Source organism: Malania oleifera, chromosome 2, assembly GCF_029873635.1.
Source record: "Malania oleifera isolate guangnan ecotype guangnan chromosome 2, ASM2987363v1, whole genome shotgun sequence".
Taxonomy (NCBI): domain Eukaryota; kingdom Viridiplantae; phylum Streptophyta; class Magnoliopsida; order Santalales; family Ximeniaceae; genus Malania; species Malania oleifera.
Genome location: NC_080418.1, coordinates 10,090,175 through 10,112,448, shown reverse-complemented (window position 1 = coordinate 10,112,448; position 22,274 = coordinate 10,090,175). Strand labels below are relative to the sequence as shown.

General features: G+C 36.3%; 1 pseudogene; it reads left to right on the top strand.

The window, feature by feature from the left end:
- Nucleotides 1-5,175: 5,175 nt before the first annotated feature.
- Nucleotides 5,176-22,274, top strand: part of LOC131148037 (tropinone reductase homolog At5g06060-like) — a 47,400-nt pseudogene continuing 30,301 nt past the window's right edge.

Here is a 22,274-nt window from a genome sequence, read left to right as displayed (position 1 = left end):
TTTTTTGGTGTATAGAAATAGTGTCATATCGAAAAGCACATGTCGTGAGACATAAATTTTGCTAGTAGAAAGATCAAGGCACTTGTGCCCTTGATGACGGAGACTATATCCAATGAATATGCATGTTTTTGAGCGGAAATTGAGTTTGTTCGTATTGTAAGATCTTATGTTAGGCCAATATGCACAGCCAAAAACATGTACAAAAGAGAAATCAAGCATGTGGTTATATAGAATTTCATAGGGAGATTTTTGCTTCAAAACAGGTTCTGGTAGTCTATTAATAACAAATGTAGTTGTTTGAAAATCATCTTCCCAGTAAAGCAATGGTAAGTTTGAGTGTGTTGACATGCTTAATCCAAAATCAACAATATGTTGATGTTTATGCTCAATAGAAACATTTTGTTGATGAGTACATGGGCATGCTACTCAATGATTAATTCCAGTTCGTGTAAAATAAGTATTCAAGCGTTGAAATTCTCCACCCCAGCCAAACTGGACGAATTTTATTTTTTGTTCAAAGTGTTTTTGAACGTAGGCTTGAAATTGAAAAAAGATTAATTCAACTTCAGATTTGAATTTCATTGGAAATAACCAAACAAACTTTGAATAATCATCAAGAAAACTAACATAATATTTGGCACAAGTGGTAGAAGCCACGGATGCTGGTCCCCATACATCACTAAAAATTAAATCTATAGGATATGAAGAAACATGAGTAGAGTACTGAAATGGCAAGTCACGGTTTTTGGCTATGTGACATTCAAAGCACACAGGGTACTTCTTATTGCTTTCTACTGGAAAATTGATGCATGAAAGAACTTTGTTGACAACAAGTGTGGATGCATGTTCAAGTCAATAATGCCATTTACGAAGAGAGACACGTATAGTTGAGAGATCCTGTGGACAACGTGATTTGGATGTAAATTATTAGAGTCCATCACTGAGATGTCCTTGATAATGGACCTTCCCTGAGTAATCCTTCACAAGAAAGAATTGGTCATGAAATTTGAAAAAAACATGGTTGTCAACACAAATTTTTTGAACAGATAACAAATTCTTTTGAATTTCTAGGACAAGAAGAACTTGATTAAGAACAAAGGTAGAGTTGGCAGTGGAAAGTTTAGTGGAACCAATTTTAGAGATTTGCAAACCTTGGCTTCCAACTTGAACATGACTTGTACCATGATAGTCATCATTTCTAAGGTTTATATTGTTGAGATCATTGGTCACATGGTGCGTTGCACCGGTATTTGCATGCGATTCAGTTTCCCAATTTCTAGCAGGAGCGACAACCATGGCTTGTTTATTTTCTGCTTTTGAGTCCTAATAAGAAAGATAAAAATGATGATAACATTTGAGTGTCAAGTGGCCTGGTTTATTACAAACTTGACATATTAAGTAGTTTCGATCAGTGTTAATTATGAGAAGTATTAATAAAACCACTACGACTTCCACGCCCCCTCCCTTGAGGACCACCTCTTCCCCAATTGGTATAGTGTTGATATTTTCTTTGTGCAACATTGATAGACATTGGTGGAACTGGAGATGAAAGCTGATCTTGAGAAAGACGAGTCTCTGTTGTTAGCAAAAGAGAATAAATTTCTTCCATTGTAACCTTGCCGGTGCAAGCAGAAATTGAGGATACAAAGCTATCATATGCGTGACTTAATCCTGCTAGCAAATAAGTGATAACATGCATCTTCACAAGTCATAGGTTGTCCTGCAACAGCTAACTCATAAGTGAGTTTCTTAATGAAAAGAAAATATTCGGTGGCAGCCTTGCTGCCTTTTGTTGCAATTGCAAGCTATGTTCAAATTTGCACAGTCCTTGCATGAGATCTTGAGGAGAAATTTTCGTTTGTGCATGCCAAACAACATAGGAAGTAGTATAATTTACTACATGAGCAAGTACCCATTTAGTGAGAGAGGACATTAGTGTACTAAGAATAAGATTATCTTGGCGCATCCAGTGAGAGTAGGCAGAATTTGATGTTTCAGAGATAACACCAATATCAGGATGAGATACAGAGATGGTGTGGGGAGACTTGGGCGTGGTACCATCAAGGTATTCAAAGAGGTCTTGACCACAAAATTAAAGCACCATTTGTACTTTCCAAAGAATGTAATTATCGGTATTTAGTTTGACAGTGACCACATTGGACATAGTGATGATAGAGGGAGATTGTGAGCGTTGGTTATTGGTATTAGTAGAGGAAATTGGAGATGAGGAAGACATGCCTTAGATGTTGATTTTTTATGGCTAATTTGACACCATGTAAAAAAATAGAAGAGAGAAAGTGTTTGAAAGATTTATGTATTTCTCATTAATTTGCTTGTAACTTACATGCAGTATATATAGACATATTTACAACTGATTTTCTAATATTCACATTCAAATTCAAGTTTGAAGTCCCCAAATCATATCTCATGATTTTCAGCAGTGAAATCACTTGATCTTTTACCGTAGTTAATAACTTCAATCTTCATTTATATTACTTTCAGAACATACGATGGTATCATTGAATCTTTTTGAACGATAACAATCAAATTATTTACTATAGTCCTTTCTATAGTATCTAGATATGTTCATCAAGGCTAATGTGAATACTATATACTATCACTTGATACATTAGATACAAAATTAAAATAAGAATTTGATATACTTATTTTAGTGTCTAATCTCAATAATTATTTAATAAATCTAAAAATAGTTGGAAAATAATATTATAATATCAATAAAAATTAAGTAAAATATATTAATTTTAATAAAAAAAAAATTAGAGGTTAGGGGACAGACGATGCCCTTGACCCATGGATCTACCCTTGGCCCATCCACCAATATGATTGGAAGATTGCCATTCCTCTCATATATTCCTTACATTGATTAGTTATATAGGATATTTTAGTAGTTCTTAAGACATTTGAGTGAGCATAATAAAATTGTAGGTTGATTTATTAATTTTGAGTTAAATCACAAAAAAAGTTTATATAATTTTCCCAAAAAAAAAAAATCAGTTATTGTACATATTAAAGGACATTATATTGGCTAAAGAGATGTCCCCCAACTTTGTTATATAAATTTATGATTTTTTTTAAAAGTTTTATTTTTGTAGTTATTTAAAAATTTAAAATAAAAAAAAAAAGATTATTTTCCATAAATAAATACTGTGAAATATTTTTATTATTTTTTAATATAAATGTCACCGAACTGAAAAATAAGTTAAAATTTTATAGTGAGTTTTTTCCCAATTTGTCCTTTTTTTAAAAAATATATATTAAATAATACCTCTCTCGGGAAAATAATTCCCGGAATAACCCTGACATAATCTCGCTACTCGGAGTAGCGAGATTTGCCACGTGTTATTTCAGGAATTATTTTCCCAAAAAAATATTATTTAATATATATTTAAAAAAATGATAAATCAAGAAATAAATTATTCTGCGTAATAAATAGGAAAATAAATTCTTTTAATGTATTTAAAAAAAAAAAGATAAATCGGGAAATAAATACCCTGTGTAATAAATCGAAAAATAAAACAAAATTTAATTCTTTCTCTTATTACTTTTGGAACAATAAATTTTTGAAAAAAAGAAAATTCCTATTTAATTATATCTATTTTTTCTATTTAATATATTTTTGAAATTTTTTTTACTTAAAAGTATTGTTTTGTTCATTAGATTTAAAGATTTTTATTTAGTATACACTATACTCATTTCTCTATTTGGTTCATAACAAAAATAAAATTTTTACATAAGATTTTCATGAGTTGCATGAAATTAAAATTTTCATATTTTGTAAGTATTGTCATATGTGAGCATAAAGATAAGAATGTCACATTTTTTAAAATTTTATATTCCTCAAAATATAAAAACTGTCATCATATATGACTTTCTAATCACCAGTTAAATGTAAAAATAAATATCATGAAAACTTTAAAAAAAATTAATGGTCTATTTAGTTATGGAAAATATTTTTAATATTTATTTTTAGTTTAAAAAAATATTTAAAAAATAGCTCATTTTTCATTTTTTAGAAATTTTTTCTAAAATAAATTAACAATATAAAAAATTTGACACTATTTTTTATTGTAGAAATAGTTCTATTTTTATTTTTTTATTTTTTAAATAATTAAAAATGACGTTCTTTATTTTTTAAAATTCATATAAAAAAAGATAACAAATATTTTTTACTGTTTTTTAGATTGCTAACTCTTATTTTGTTATTTGAGACTTGAGCATGCACTCATATATTAAATTTTGATTTGTGAATTCAAATCCAAAATTAGTGATCAAATTTATTAATATGACAATTTATATATATAATATATATTACATAAATTTTAAAAATAATATTAATATTATGATATCATTATTAATATTTTTATTATATATAATAATATTATAGCATATAAAAATTTATAGAAAGAATTTATTTCCTTATTTATTACGCAGAAAAATTTATTACGCAAAAGATTTATTTCCCGATTTATTATTTTTTTAAAAAATATATTAAAAAAATTTATTTCCCTATTTATTAGGCAAAAAAAAATTATTTCTTGATTTATCATTTTTAAAAAATATATATATTAAATAATATTTTTTTGAGAAAATAATTCCCGAAATGACACGTGACAAATCTCGCTACTCGTCAGGGTTATTTTGGAAATTATTTTCCCGAGAAAAATATTATTTAATATATTTAAAAAAAAAAGACAAATTGGTAAAAAACTCATTTTATAGCTCTCTTAGAAACTAAACGAAATATATTTTTTCATAATTAAATAAATCCTAATTTATTTCCTTTCTCTGCTTCAAATGCGAATTTGAGGCGCAGGGAGGCGACCACAAGAGCGGAGCAGAGTCTCCATTTTCGAATCCCGAAGGCAGCACCTATGTCTACGTGCGCATCTTCTTCCTTCTTCTGAAGCCACTGTTCTTCTTGCCCAACTCTCTCTTTCAAGCATGCTACGAGCCAAGATAGGGGAAGGTCTGAGACGCCAACCAGAGGGGAATCCAAGCAGATCGAGCGGCTCAAACAAGGTAACTCGTCACCAGGGAACGCAAATAGAAGGGGTCCAAGCTGGTTGTCAGATAGAAGAGATGCCGAGCTGGTTGAGGGCTCGGACGAGACGACCCATCACAGGGGAGCTCGAACAGAGGGCTTGAGGGGCTCGGATGGAACAGCTGATCGCAAGGGAGCTCGGGCAGATGGTGCTGAGCTGGGGTCGTCAGAAGAGGCCAAATAGAGTGAGCGCGTGGGTAGGTCGGCTCGGGTCGTCATGGGCCGAGGCGTGGATCACGTGGCAGCTAGGCTGGGTGTTGGGTCGAACTCCCTTAACGGCTCGTTGTTGCTTACGTGTTAAGAGGCCAACTGTAGGAGAGCGCAGGGGTATTCTAGTTAGTTAGAGTTTGCTATGTATAAAGTTAAGGGGCAGCGGGAATAGAGGGGGTTAGAAAATTGGGAATCTGTTTGTTTCTTTGTTTCTCTGGAGAGTGGCTCTCTCGAACCAGCCAACCTGTAGCTTCATTTTCATTTTTATTGCATTCAGTAAATCTCCATTCAATCATTCATTCCATTCATTCCATTTTCCTATTGAAATTCATCCAATCATACAACTCACACTAGCAGATTCATTACAAAGCATCGATCACCGCAACCCACCATTGCAAATCTCCCAGCAATCGTTGGGTTCAATCCGCAAGAAGAGCTATTACGAGCAAATGCACGCCACAAGCAGAGGAAGGTACCACCAGCGCGAGAAGCGATAACAGATGGTCTCTCCACGGAACGACGGCCCTCGTCACTGGTGGTACTCGAGGAATTGGGTCCTCTCTCTCTCTCTCTCTCTCTCTCTCTCTGGCGCCCCTAGATTGATACTGGCACCGTTTGGTTAGTGACTTTGAAGTGTTTTTCTTGATTTTGGAGGCAAAAATGTTCTACTTTTTTTCTGGGGTTTTGTAAAAGAGGAAAGTATTTTCAAAATGATAGCCAAACAGTGCCCCAAATACTCAAAAGAACCCTAATTTTGGATTTGTAATTTTTAATTTGGGTGAGTTCAGGCATGCTGTTGTGGAGGAATTAGTGGGACTTGGGGCAAGAGTACATACGTGTTCTCGGGACGAAGCCCAGCTCAATAGATGCTTGCAGGATTGGAACAATGAGGGTTCGGGTGTCACTGGTTCTGTATGCGATGCGTCCGCTCGAGCTCAGCGCGAGAGGCTTATGGAAACCGTCTCCTGTGTGTTTGATGGGAAGTTCAATATACTTGTATGTTCAAAATCCCTATGTTTTTGAACTTGTGCTGTTAATTCATCACTACGAGCTTTTCACAGTCCCTGATTTTGGTAAATATTTATCACACACCCACCACCAACCACCATTGCTGTTACTACCAACCCCAACAAGACTACCATATCAAAATGAGCATTTATGAAATCCAAATTCAGAAAGCAGTGGTCCTCCATGCGTTACAACATGCTAACTGCAGACACCTCCCTTTGACTTGGCAAATCAGCCAATGCTTTTTCGAGGATTCCATAAATTTGAGGGTTCCCGGTGCCATGTATCAATATAGTTCTATGGTAATTAAATGGGGTTTCTTAGGGAATAAATGCAAAACTCAACCATATCCTTGGCTGAGCCCAAATCAAAGAACTTGGAGGTTAAAAGGACTTTAATATGGGCAAAACTATGGAGTCCATACCACGGAGTGGCACCTGCAGTGCCTCGGAATACTATACTTGATGCCACTATGCCAGCATATGGAGAGGTAGTGCTTGCCATTGACACCACTCTGGAGCACCTGAGCATCTTGATGAAATTAAGATGCTCCAAATGAAAGTTTTACCTCTCGTTGGTGTACAAATAGACACAAAGGCCTAAGGATGTTTTTCCTTTTGGTGGCTTAGCTAGGCTAGACTAAGAAACTTTTGCCTATGTTTGTTAAACATAGGCGTGGGATAGGACTACTCAACAAAGGATAGGCCTTAGCCCATTTACATAGCATAAGGCTGGCATACCCCTCCAAAGCTTCACTTGCCAGCAGTAGCTGAGCACATAGAGATTGGACTGCCCTTTAAACCTTACATCTTTGTCACAGAAAGAAATGCACCCTTAGGCAACTCCATTGAGGGCATCAATAATCACAAGAGCATTTGGAGAATTAATTGGACAGGGATAGGAGAGAGTGTAGAAGAGAGACAAATAACTAGTGGCGTCTGCAGTATGAATAGTAAGGAATCGCCAAAGCATCTCCAAAAGCCAATGATATAAATCTTCTCCCAAAAGAAGAGATGTTAATGTTCTAATTTTTGAATTCCATTCAATCAATGTTGTTCGGAAAAGTGTTGAGATTGAAGTATGTGATTAGAAGCATGCCTAGGGTCCTTGATTATGAGTTCATATTCTCGAGCATGGTTTTAAATCGCGGTAGCGGGTAGCGTAACGTAACGGTAATGGGTGTAACGGCAAGCAGGAGTAGCGGATGTTACATAACGGGAAGCGGGTGTAACGGCCGTGAATTTATTTGAAGCATGCACAATCTTGTGCATATTAGCGTACTTACATGTTTTAAGCTTTTAGTCATTCTTAGAAAGGGTTTTAGTGTATTTTGGACCCTTTAGTTTGAGTAACTAAGTTATTTGGTAAGGGCAACAAGTTTACATTTGTTTTAAACCATCATTGATAGAAAATTACGTGTGTGCGCGTTTTATACTTCTCATTGTTCTTATCTGTGATAAATTCTTATGTGTGCTTAATGAATTAATAAAATAAAATACATTATACACTCAATTAATCTATTAGTCACATAAGACATACGAATAATATAAATATAAAATAACTAGAAAAGAAAGAAGGTTGAAGTTGAAAAATAAAGAATATAAATATCACATTACTAATATTATTAAAAAAAAAAAAATTTCCTAACAAGTTAGTATTTTGAAATTGTTAATTAATGCATCTATTGTGAGAATTTAAAGAAATAGTAAATTTTGTATCATTGTCATCCTCATTATAATCTCCTCCCCCTCTTGTCACTTGGTATATTGAGAATGATATATGAAAGAGAGAAAAAGTGAGAAGAAAAAGTAAAAAATAAAATATTTTTTTGGTGTAACAGTCTTGTAGTGGTTACGTAACGGCCGTAGCAACCTTTACGTAACGGTCGCGGTCCATAACGGCTGCTATGGTCGTGATTTTTCTTTCCACCGATTTCGCGGTGTGTAACGGTATCAGTAACCCAAAAAACCTTTACGTAACGGCGTTACGTAACGGTTGCGGCCTTTATTTAAAACCATGTTCTCGAGTGATGCATTAAATTACTTTGTGAATTAGTGGCACATAATGAAGTAACTTAGATTTTGGTAGAAGCATGTCGCAGGAGTATAACCACGTATTACTTGCTTCATGATATATGGTGATATGTGAATTTTATGTGCATGTGCGTGTGCATGATTCATGTTTTGATCCCCTCTTGACCAAGGCATGAACTAGTTTTATATTCGTTATCATCCGAATTTTAACTCTACGGTTAAAACTATTTTGCATGTTCCCTAGTTTGATATTTTTATGAGTTCTTGTTTAACTTAGCTTTGAATTTGATTATTTGTGAATTTATTCATAGCATGAATGTTGGTGTGAGTGCCTTCTCCATTATTGTTTGAACTTGCTATGTGATTTGGATAGCCTATGGGTTTTTACTTACCAATTTTTCAAAAAGAAGATTGAAAGGCCATTGGGGTGCTTAATGATCCCTTGTGTTATCAACATGTAACTCTTCCATCTCATTCCCAATGATTGCTAACTTAGGGTGATAGCCCTATGGGGTCTTCTATTACTGAAGTATGCCATCAAAGAATGATGGCATTTGATAGGAATAATGGCTTAATTAGAAAACTTGTAAAAGAATCCAAGTCTATTTTCCACCCAAAAATTCATGACTTTCAAAAAAGAAATCTCATTTTCTTTAGAAAATAAAAGAAAATTTCTAAATCCAAAAAAATTATTTCAGAACTCAATTCTTTTTAAGGTGGGCATAAAGGCAAGGTTTACACTAGTAGCTTTAAGCACTCATAAATTTTCCTTTAGAACTTCAAGGGAGACCAAAAATTATCTCAAGATTAAACTTTAAAATTATTTTGAGAATCAAGAACCAAATCGAATCGTAAGATTTGTTACAAATTTCTAAATTCAATTCTAAATGATATGCATATAATTCTATACAAATAACAAGAGAGAGAGAAAATAGATTTAAAATTTTGACAATAAAAAAAATCATATTTCATGTGGTTGCTTTCCCTAAACAAATGGAAAGTAAGGGAATAAATTAAGATATATTATTTCTCGAATTAAAAATAAAAGTTAATTAACTTTAAAATGAAAGTAAAAACCAACTCTTGAATCTTAACAACAAAACAAAACATAAGTACCACCTTAGCCAATGAGTATTTTGCCCCTACTGCTCAATGGCAAAGCACTATGCTCCTCCAAGAGTGAAGAATGCTTTTGTGAAGGCAACATAAGACCGAAAGGTAACAAGAGAGAAAATTGAACTTGATAATTAACAAATTAATAACATTTATAGATTTTGATATCTTGAAGTGGAAATTGAAGGAGATGTAATATATAAAATTAAAGCAGGTTGGGAAAAATGGAGTGTGTTAGGCGTGTTGTGTGATTGTAGAATACCCTTAAAATTAAAAGGAGAGTTTTAAAAGATGAGTATAAGGTCAGTTATGTTTTATGGTCCAAAATGCTGGGCAACTAAGGAACAAGTACAAAAAGTAAAAGTTGTCAAGATGCGAATGTTAAGGTAGATGAATGGTATAACATTAAAAGATAAATTAAAGAACAGACATATATGCACAATTCTAGGCATAACACTGACCAAAGATAAGGGAGGGACGACTTAGATGGTTTGGGCATTTGAAACGTAGATCTAGTAGCGCACCTATGAGGAGTGAGTTAATTGTTGTTTCTGGCATTAAAAGGGATTTTTTTTTTGGGGGGCCGGGGGGGGGGGGGGGTGGGTAGGCCTAAAATAACCTAGAATGAGGTAGTGAAGAAAGATTTAATAACACTTTATCTAGTAAAGAAAAATGCTCTAGGTCGGGTGAATTGGTAAAAAAGAATTCATGTAGTCAACCCCATTTAGTGGGACGTAAAGCTTGTTGTTGTTGTAACATTAGACCAAAAGTTTTATTTTCTCTTTTTTTTTTTTTTTTAGCACAAAACTGATGTATAAAAGGAATGGAAGGTTATTGTGTAAAATAAAAGACTTAAAAAAAAAGAAGCTATTTTTTGTTTTAAACCAATCAGGCATGTCAAGATATGATAGGTCTAGAAGCGTGTGAATTAATGGATTTGTATTGTGTTGTGAATGTGGCTCACATTCTAAGGGAAGGCATGAAGAAAATATTTGGAATAGCAACCAACAGTCGACTGATTGGGCAAATCCGTCGATTGATTAATCCAGAGTTTAGAACAATTACATTGTGTCTGAAACCAGTCAGGCATGTCAAGATATGATAGGTCTTGAAGCATGTGAATTAATGGATTTGTATTGTGTTGTGAATGTGGCTCACATTCTAAGGGAAGGCATGAAGAAAATCTTTGGAGCAACAAAAAACAGTCGATTGATGAGCCAAATCCGTCGACTGATTAATCCAGAGTTTAGAACAATTACATTCTGTCTGAAACAGTCGATTGATTGACCCAATTAGTGGACTGATTGACTCGGAACAACATGTGCAAGTTTTTGAATTTTGAATAATTGGACGTTAATATGGTTGAGTTTCGGGGAGAAACCTCTTAGGGGCCTTATATATATATATATAGAATATGTTGTATATAGTAAGTCAAGGGTGGTTGAAGAGAGCATTGAGAGAAATCATGTATTATTCATGTAACTTGGACAAAGAGATAGTGAATTTTTGTCGTTTGCTCCCATGGATGTAGGTTTTGTTGAACCACATAATTCTTGGTGTCATTGTTCTTGTTATTGTTTTATTTACTTGTTGTGGTTGTGGAATATTTATGTTTTCATCATTTAGATTGCTGCAGTGTTTGTGTTTGATTCTTTACACAATTATATATTCTGTTGTGCATTGTTTGAGGGGTTTTACACAAGAGTTGGTATCAGAGCACCGTTGTAATGGCCTTTGGAACTTCATCTGCGAAATTTGATGTTGTCAAATTTGATAGAATCGGAAATTTTGGTTTGTGGCAGAGAAGAAGGAAGGATCTTTTAGTGCAGCAAGGGATGGTGAAGACATTGTATGTAATTCAACCAGAAAGTATGAATGAAGTAACTTGCAATGAGTTTGCAGCAAAGGCGGTATCAACCATCCGACTGTGTTTGGCTTATGACGTGTTGTATCACGTCATGGATGAGGATTCTCCGGCAGCAGTTTGGCTTAAACTAGAAAGTCAGTATATGTCTAAGTCCTTATCGAACAAACTCTTTCTTAAGCAAAGGTTGTATTGGCTTAAGATGATGGAAGGTTTGGATTTGAGCCAACATATCAACACTTTCAATCATATTGTGAGTGATTTGGTGCATGTTAATGTAAAGTTCGAAGAGGAAGACAAGAAACTGATGCTATTAAATTCCTTACTTGCGTCTCAAACTTATGAAAACTTGATTACCACTCTTACATGGGGCAAGGAAAGCCTGAATTTGGAAGAAGTGACAAGCGAATTGCTCGGTTTTCATCAAAGAAAAATGGTTAGCCATGAAGCTTCACATGGTGAAGAGCTTGTTGTGAAAAGTAACCAAGAACATGGGAGACGTAAGTCCCAGAGCGGATCTCGGTTGCAGTCCGGGAAGAGGAAGGACATAAAATGTTTTAAGTGCGGTAAAATTAGGCACATAAGAACGGAATGTTTGAAGTGGAAGAAAGGGAATTCTGAAAATCAGTAAGGTCTGTCAAAATCTGCAAATGTAGTGGAAGGAGATTCAGAATGCAGTGATGGGGATATGCTATGTGTTTCATCGGGTTCGGAGTGCCTTATGGATGATTCTTGGATCCTAGATACCAGATGCTCTTATCACATGACAGAAAATAAAAAATGGTTCGATATCTACAGGTTAGTTAATACTGGATGTGTTTTGATGGGAAATGATATTTCATGCAAAATACTTGGTATTGGAAATGTCAAAATCAAAATGCATGATGGTGTTGTGAGAACCGTATATGATGTAAGGCATGTACTGGGTTTAAGAAAGAATGTAATTTCATTAGGCATTTTAGACTGTAACGGGTATAGTTACAAGTTTGAAAGTGGAGAAATGAAAGTATGTGAAAATGACTCAATAGTGATGAAAGGAGAAACGGTAGCGGGAAATATCTATGCACTACTGGGTGTTTCGGTTGTGGGTGGAGCTGCAGCTGTAGAATCTGAGTTAGATATTCTGTGACATATGCGGTTAGAGTATATGAGTGGCTACATGTATTTAGATGTTTGGGGACTAGGGAGGATAGCATCACGGGGCAAATATATGTTTTTCATGGGTGTATCACTAAAGGTTTTAGTTTATCTCATATGGCACAGGCTTGATGTTGATGTGTTTACCAGATTAAACTTGTGGTTGAGGTGGAGCACCAGATTGGGAGAGAAATTCAAGAAGTTTTGTGAGCAAGACAGGTTATATGCGGGGCTTGCAGGGTGCTTCTTGGTGAAGTCCGAGTATGGTACGTTTCTCGTGTGACCGATCACCAATGGTATCGCTAGATGAGAGAGTTGCAGGTGAATTGTGGGCAGGTTTTGCGGTAGACTACTCGGTCGTAAGTGGATGTTCATTGGTGCACTATTTTAGTGATAGAGGATCTAGACTTGGTGTTATGTCCGAACATTACATCTTTCGGGGGTATAAGAAAGGTGAGTGTAAGCTAGCTGATTCTGTGGCAAACAAAGGGGTGATTGACTCGTTCTGAGTTGTGCTTCCAAGTGCAGAAGTGTCAAGTTGTATCAAGGATGAGTCCAGGATCGTATTCCACAGGGATCACTGAGTATCAAAGTATTTGCGAAAGTTTAGTGAAATCCTGTTGCTGTAAAATGTAAGTTGAAAATATTTTTGGTCTTTTATGATTTTAAAAACAGTAAACAAAAAGAGAGAAGCTTGAGTAAACTATCAAAATGAAACTGAAATTCTATCAATTCTCCAAAAATGTAAACCTACTAACGCAATCAAATTAAACAGATTAACTGAAACAATTTACCAAATACTCGGATTACGGGTCAATGTCTGTTTGCTTCCATCGTTTACTAAATCCCTAGACCTTACTCCTCTTCTTGTTAATCCAATCAAGGCATTAATAAGATGAAATTTTATTACTAAGCTCAAGTAAATTTGCCACATCCAAACGGAAGAAAATATAAACTCTCATGAAGCATCAACCGAATGTCGTGTAAATTAGTTGATGAAAATCCTAGATTAAATCAAGGTTTTGATGTACCTAACATCAACAACAAAACAAGAAGCAAGAGCTAGCGATTTATCAACGATCCCTTCAATTTTCGGTTTTAACTAAATAAAAGTTTAACAATGATATCATATGATAACTAATAAACCATGGAACGCAAACGACATCGACCCACAACCCGAGTTATCGAACTTAGCCGCTCATGCTTGTAATCCACAATTTTCGAGTCAAATCAATTCCATGGTAGCTCATTGCATCAATAAAACGAAAGATAACAAATTAAAACAACCCTAACGCTTGAACGATAATGAAACACAAGAAAAAATACGAACTTTGATCAAACTAACCCTAACTAAATTTAACTTCAACAAACATAAAAATTAAATCTTGAAAAACCTCAAAACAAAAACACTTTTTTTTTTATCTTTTTCTTTTTTTTTTATTATTATTTTTTAGAATAAAACCGGGCTTTACCAAACTAATTAAATAATTCAAATATTAATTAAATCGATGGAAAAATTCAACTAAGAGCGATTAAATAAACAATTAAAATTCAACAATAATAAAACTCCCTAACTAATATTCAAACTCCAAAATTTCACTAATTAGTTTAATAATAAATAATGATAGAAGGAAAAAAGTGAAACTTAGAGAGAAAGGTGTTTGCAGAGGAGCTGGGCAGGGGCTGTGCTCGGCTGTTTGTCTGCTGGAACAGGACTGCCTGTGTTGGAGTTGGCTACCACGGCTTGCTGCAGATGGTGGTGTGGAGCTCGGGTGCTTCTGCTGTGGTGGCCGAAGCTGTGTAGCAGGGAAGACTGGAGAAACCTCGGGTTGGCCTGCTGGAGGCTTGGTTGTTCTCTGTTGCAGGGTGCCGTGAGGAGTTCGAGAGAAGCCCGCAGGAGCTGTCTGCTGGTGTGGTCGGGTTCCAGCAGGTTGCTGCTGGAGTGGTTGATGATGGAGGGAGGCTGGCCGTGGCTCTGTTGGGTAGGAGTTGCAGCGGGTAGCAGGGGTTGCGGGTAGGAGTTGGTGTAGGGAAAAACAGAGGAGAAGGAAAAGAGGGAAAAAGAAGAAAGAAGAGAGATCAGAGAAGGAGAGCTAGGAGCAGGAAGGAGAGGCCAGCGGGAAAGAAAGAAAAGACAAGAAAAGAAAAACTAACTAAGAGAAGAAGAAGATGAAGAGATGAGAGGAGAGGAGAGGAGAGCCCTCACGGGGCTTCCTGCGCAAGGAGAGGAAGAGAAGAAGATTTAAAGGAAGAGCTGGGTGCCCTAGGATCCGGCGTGGACAACCCAACCCGGCCATGCATGGCCCGGTCACATCAATGACCCAATTATTATTTTTTTTTTCATTTTCTTTTGTTCTCTGTTCGTCGCAAATCTGACTCTTCTGGGGCCCGTATCTCAAAAAACTCAAAACACGAAAGTTGTAGATAATCCTTTCCTCTTTCTCCAGAAATTTGAATGGTCTCGATCAGAGCTTGGACGGAAAAGTTATGCACGAAATACGAACAGGTGTCGGTTTTGGTTCCTGGGAATTTTCCTGCAACAAAAAATTACCAAAACTTTATAAATAGTGCAATAAAGTTCAAGAATGATGATTTTGGCACTTTATTAAAATATTGGAAAATTTTGGACATTTAATTAAAAATATAAACCGTAAAGCTAGGGTTAAGATGCCCAATTACGCAGTTTTGACGCGTAATCAGTGATCGAGGACATGATTTTTGGTGATAAAATCATGGGGCAGTGTACTCAAGTAAAGGAAGAGAAACAAATGTGAAAAAACTGTAACAGCAGCAGACATATAATTCAAGTGGAGTTAGGGAGTTATATCTCGAGTCAATAGAATCACAGTATAAATGGGCATGTGATATAGGTGGAGCAACAGACTCAAGGCAGAGATGACATAGTTCATATTGCAAGGAGTTTTAGCTTGAGAGACCAGCAAAATCATGGTGGGCCCATGTGCACTATTAAACCATTACTCGGGAATAAAATTAGAATTCTGGAGTTTTATGCATTCATTACTACTAGCTGCAAGGTTCCTACTATTTCAAGTTGTCGTGCATAGTAAAGGGAAAAATAGAAGGATAAGTGTTGTGGTGGAGGAAATGGAGGTATTACGTATACATCAGGTGTGTGAGTTGGTGAGGCTTCCAGTGTGGAAGAGGGTGATAGGATGCAGTGGAGTGATATATCTATTTTGTGTGAATGACATGTTATTGACTGAGAATGCTTTGATTGTGGCTTATCAGTTGGGAACTTTGTTGAAAGTTATTGGTGTAAATGTGTTGGGTTACGACCAAGATGGGTCTTGGTTTGCTGATTTGCATGGACAAAGCTGCAGGGAGATTGATGTTATCTTAGGGTGACTTTGTGGATGAAACTCCAGGGAGACTTTGTTTGCCGTCTCAAGGGGGTTCTGTAGAGAATCGTTGTGAAATGTCTACCAATTGGTATCTAAGGACGGGCTGTGATGTTAGAGATATGTCAGAGGTCCCCCATGATTGTACAATGGGGTGTTTTGGCAGGCAACAGAGTGAACCGTTAGTTGTAACTTTTGTTAAAGACTAGGGGACTTTGGTGATATAAGACTTGTAGCAGCTTTTTTGTTTAGTGTTGTGGGATGGTCTTGTTGGAAGCTTAGGGTGAAGTCTTCGAATGTTGTATCTACAATTGTATCGGGGTTGATGGTAGAAGCTGAAACTGCCTTCGACAAGTTGAAGCGGCGTTGCTTGGACTTGGTATTTGTCTCCCAGTGCAAGACGAGAAACAATCCCAACCTAACGTGCCAAAGTTCAAGGTAGAGCAGCGGGTTCATGTTTTTGATTTCTCCTAAGGGGTCTATGTTCGCCAAGGTGGATATTGTTATGAATGTAGCTCACATTCTAAGGGAAGGTATGAAGAAAATCTTTGGAGCAGTAGCAAACAGTGGACTGATTGGCCAAATCAGTCGACCGATAGGCTCATAAAACAGCATGCGCAGATGTTTGAATTTTGAATAATTGAACGTTAATATGGTTAGGTTTCGGGGGAAAACCTCAAAGGGGGCTTATATATACACATAATATATTGTATATAGTAAATCAAGTGTGGTTGAAGAGAGAATTGAGAGAATTCATGTATTGTTCATGTAATTTGGACAAGGAGATAGTGAATTCTTGCCGTTTGCTCCCGTGGATGTAGGCTTTGCCGAACCACGTAATTTTCGGTGTCATTGTTCTTGTTATTGCTTTATTTACTAGTTGTGGTTGTGAAATATTTTTGTATTCATCATTTAGATTGTTGCAGTATTTGTGTTTGATTCTTTACACGATTATATATTCCGCTGCGCATTGTTTGAGGAGTTTTACACAACATATTGCTTTCTTTTCATGAGCTGTTCAATTGTTTTTAGACTCGCTTGTAAAGTTAAAATTGATTTGGTGTGGGTTTGATAGGAATGGTATGAAACAAATCACGAATTTAAGATTCTAACTACTATGTTCAACTAATGAAAGTGTTTTGCATGCTCAGACAAGTTGATAGTTCCATGGATGCATTGTTAAATGGAATTTTTAAATTTTTTTTTAATTGAAAGTAAGTAAAAATCCCCACTGAAATGCTTGAAGGGAAATGCAAGAACATGCAAAGAATAGGAAGTGTGGAAGAAAGAAGTGAGTATGGTGGAAGGCTCAAAATATCCCCAAAAGCTCAAGCCTTCCAAAAAATTGGAGGAACCTCTATGGGAGCACATTGAATTAGAAGGCTAAGTGAAACAAATTGCGTTGAAGGTATGCTTGAACTTATGAAGTGGGACTTCTATTATTTTTTAATACGCGAAGAGAACTTCATAAAGAGCACAAAGGGGGTGCGAGTGCAACTCAAAGAGAAGAAGGAATTTATTGGGAAATCACAACAATGAAATCAATGGCATCTTGAAAATTAAAGAACTGTTGTCTGTTAAACAGCGAATGAAATGAATAAATAAATAAAGTTTTGAGCCACGTATCCTTAGTAGTATTTATGGGACATTTGGACAACTTAAGAAGGTGGATTACATTGTCAAAGCTCTTCTTATTTCTTTCTTTCTTCATATGCCACTGTAAAGAGTGATACGAAGCTGTGCCATCATACCAACTCCGTAACAACTCTAACATCAACCTGGCATGACCAAATGCACTCTGAGAAGTATAAAAAGAAGGTAATGTAGCTCGGTGGCCACTCAAACTATGCAGCAAAGGATGATTAGCAATCTCCTCACCCCCTATTTATTAATGTTTTCTGAGCAAAAAGTAAACCTTACTAAAAGCATTTGATGGTGGATTAAGCAATTTCATCTGCAGAGCAATCCTGCAATGCTTTATGGCATAGAAAACTTCTTATATCTATATGGGCTGTAACTGGGCACGCTATAAATTCCAGTGTCTTTAAGTTTTTTCCCCTATATATTTACCGTGCTACCCTCCATTGCATTCGTTTTCACTCTCCTATTAATTTTGTCGAAAGCCAATATGTTTCCTCAATTTGAGATCTAGGAATTCTATGGTGCGATAGCTGCCCTCAATGTTAGGCTGCCCCATGGGCAATTCTCTAAACTATCATTATTTAGTGTTCATTTTTTTTCGACATAAATTTGATATGATGATGATTGCTTCAACCTTCTAGAATAAAGTTCAAGATACGTTAGATTATAGAATTCAGCTTGTGGATACTCTTTTCAAAAATGAGTCGAGCAATTATGTAGCACTCTGGACCCATCTTCCATACATATATCTCTGATACCATAATTATAACGACCTGAACTCGAAAGGGGGTCCTGGGTTTTCCTGTCCATAACTCCATATAAAACATGCAGTGGAAGATAATTAAACCTCAAACACATTATCAGAGTTCTAAACTATCCTAGCTACACATATTTATCTCTATGTTATATATTACATCCCAAAATAAACCAAAATCATGATAAACCAGTGTCTCGCTTACACTACAATACTACAAAATCTAAACCCAGCCCTGTAGCACGCTAGACTCGAATCCCTGTAGGTCTTGAAAAATAAATTGGATATTAGGGTGAGACACTTTTCAGTAAGACGAATTAGATTATCATCATTGTGTGACTAACATGAGTTTTAGTATGATCATAATACATTCACATATTTAACTGTAGGTGAAAAAGCATTTGAAAACAATACTCACACCAATATAACTAAAAATATATAATTTCCCTGATAACATACTTTCGGCTTATTATAGCCCATTTTTCATAAATTAAATATATGAATAGAGAACCTTCCTTATTGGGTTATCATATAACATCATGAATAATGCCCATGATCGGGTTGTACGGTTCGAATACTGAACTTAGCCATGGCTGGCCTACCACCAGGGTAAGTCAAACATGTTCACCTGTAAGTCTGATTTGCCTACCTAGCCTAGTCCGGACTCTAGGGGGTACAACAACCCTTCGCAGTCAAATCGACTATCCCATGACCTGCACTTCCACTACAGTGTGGCTACACTAACACTATCACTAGCTGCAGTACCGAGCTTCCATAAGAGCTAGTTCCTCAGGTTCATAAACCACATATATAATTTACATAGTAAAAACAGTAACATGATCTCATTTTCATAAATTTGTATAAAACATGTCATGTCATAACTCAGTATAAAATCGTCATGTCATATCATATCTCGAACTGTCATGTTCATAATTCGGTATAAAACTGTCATATCATATCTCGGTATAAAATCGTCATGTTCATAATTCTGTATAAAACCTGTCATATCATAATTTGATATAAAAATTGTCATTTCATAATTCTGTATAATACCATAAATACCATTAGGTTTCATTATGCAATAACCATAAACATTCTCATGCCACACGATTTGAGTGATATATCATAATATACTAAACTGCTAGAGGAAAATATATATTTTGCTGAAAATAAAGGTATGATCATCTCTAGGTTTTAGTTTAACTCAATATATATGTTTTTTCAGGAAAAGGAGATGATCACCCCACTCACTTTAGTTTTCCCAAATACGTTTAAAATACCAAAGCCCTCATTTTCATATGCTTGATTCAATCAGAAAAATCATACATAGTATTATTGTATCCGTTTACTTCAGTTTAATTGGTTCACATTTCAAAAATAACTGACATAATCTAATTCCATTATTTGTTCCTGAAAAACTGTCTACGGCTTTGGAGAACGAAACCCTAGCCTCTTAACTGGCCGAGGACGAGGATCGGCAAGCCGGGAGGAGAGATAGACGATCGGGAGGAGTGAGAGGGGGACTCTGGATGAGCTTATTAGAGAGTGAGACGCGTGAGGGGTTGAGAGAGGAGAGAGAAAGACTCTAAACCCCTAATGAGAGAGAGAGAGAGAGAGAGAGAGAGAGAGAGAGAGAGAGAGAGAGAGAGAAAGAAATATGAGAGTTATAAAAAATTAAGCTTACTTCTCACTTAAGTAAGCTCAGCCTGGGGGAAACTGTCGACGGGTTTCCTGAGATTTTTGAAATCGTCAACGGTTTGGTCTTATCAAACCAGGGCTCTGCTGAAACTGTTGATGGTTTTCCTGAGGTTCCTTAAACCGTTGATGATTTGGTCTTAGCCCAACTGTTTTCCTTCTTTTCTTCTTCTTTCTTTATTCTTTTCTAGTCCTTTTCGTGGTTCGGGTTCCTACATCTTCCTCTCGTTATACAAATTTCGTCATCGAAATTATTGACTGACACTTATACCCACACAGGGAAATTACTAACAGGTTTGCCCGACTCTAGAAAGAGGTCAGGTAGCAGCCACATAGCGGTCGTCTCAAGTGTAGTAATTAAGCCTCACTATGGCGGAGGGAATACGTGGTTCACATATAAGCTCTGGGAGATTACATGTCGCAAATCAATTATTCTCCCAAAAACCACTCTTAACTAAAAACCAGAAACCATACAGTTTTAAACTAACAAACCCGCTCTAAACCAAATTCATATCAAAAAACACAAACTGCTTACCTAAACGTCCAACTTACCTGACTAGCGATTGGGACTCCTCGTAACAACTGTGGGGTTACCTCCTTTTTGACGTATTTCCTCCTAATGTTCCATTAAGCTTCCTACTGCGTGATTCGCTAGAACAACTTTTACCAACTACGTATTCTGCCCTTACGGTTGAATCTTGAATGGTACTCTATCATATGCTAAGATGTCTTTTGGACTTCCAAAGACTCGTAGCTTATTCACGTGTGTGAAAGATTGGGACGTACTTTTTCAACATAGAACATAAACCACGGTCAAGATCTTAGGCAATGTGAGGGTTAATACTATCCTATAAGCATCGGACCAAACCTCTCCAATATCTCTGAATGAATCAATATACCTAGGGTTTAGCTTACCTTTCATTCCAAAATCTTATAACTCCTTTCATCGGAGCAATCCTAATAATATCCTTATCTCCTACCTCAAACTCTAGCTCTCGTCGGCGAAGATCACACAACTTTTTTTCAACTCTGAGCTGTTTTAATTTTAATTTCTTCCCTAATGAGTGTGATGTTATAAGAAGTATGCGGTTATAATTTTCTATCCCCAAAATCATCGTTCACCAAGCTGATCCCAATACAATGGAATTGACACTCCGGGACCATATAATGCTTTATACGGTGTCATCTCAAACTGGCCCTGATAACTATTGTTGTAGGCGAATCGACAGTGGCAAAATACTGAATCCAACTACCTTCGAAATCTATATACACAGCTCACAAAAATCTTCTAATATATGAATTGTTCTGTTGGACTTTCCATCAATACTGCGGGTGAAACAGCTTGTACTTAAGGTCAGTTAGTACAAATTTTGCAAACTCTTCCCCAAAACTGGAGGTGAACCATGGATCTGGAATGAATTGATGGGGACACAGGTACGTGGGGAGCTTAAACTACTCCTGAAACATATAACTTTGTCAGTCTATTAAGGAAAGTTACTTTAATCGGAAAACGACTGGACAAGCTTTGTCAGTCGGTTCAACAACTACCCAGATGGCGTTTTGCCTATTGAAGTGCTGGCGTAGTACATCCGGAGAGTCCATGCAATGTACTCCCCCATTTCCACTCAGGAATGTGAAGTGGTTTGCAATGGTCCTTCTGGTTGCTAATGCTAACCTTTATTGCGACATGTTAGCATTACTTCATGAATGGGCGATTTCTCTTCTTCATGTTATCCACCAGAAAGATCTTGTAAAATCATGGTACATCCTGTGCTCGCTGGATGTACGGAAACTAGCGGATTTGTGCCCCCTTCCAGAATGGTTCTTTAATTTCAGTATCATTGGGGACACATAACTGTTGTAAAGCTCAAAACCCATCATCTGAGATGTTAAAATCTACCCTCAGTCCACTATATACTTATCCACAATCTTAACCAACTCGCATATTTCCTTTGGTGGCCTTAATCCTTTTCAAAAGGGTTCACATGGATATAGATGTAATGAATGCCTGATGATTCCTTTCCACTATTTCCACACAAATCTTCAGGTCCATCCCGATTTTGATGTTGTGGAGCTATTACGTGATATTGATGCACTCACGAACTTCTGACTCAATACATCAAACCCTCACATTAGCTTTTTCTGGGGTGGGGTTGGTAACTGATGGTACAATAATCGTCTTTTTTCGTCTAGTCATATCCTCTGCTCTTATATTAGTCCTTTCCTGTGTGAAGAAGTACTTGAGGCTTTATAGTCCATGAAGATCTCACATCTTCACCATACAAGTGTGTCTTCATATTTCAAGCATACACTATTGGAGCCAATCCGAATCATGAATGAAATTGTTCTTCTCGTATTACTGAGTGGATGAGAAGCATATGCGAGACCTTAGCCATGT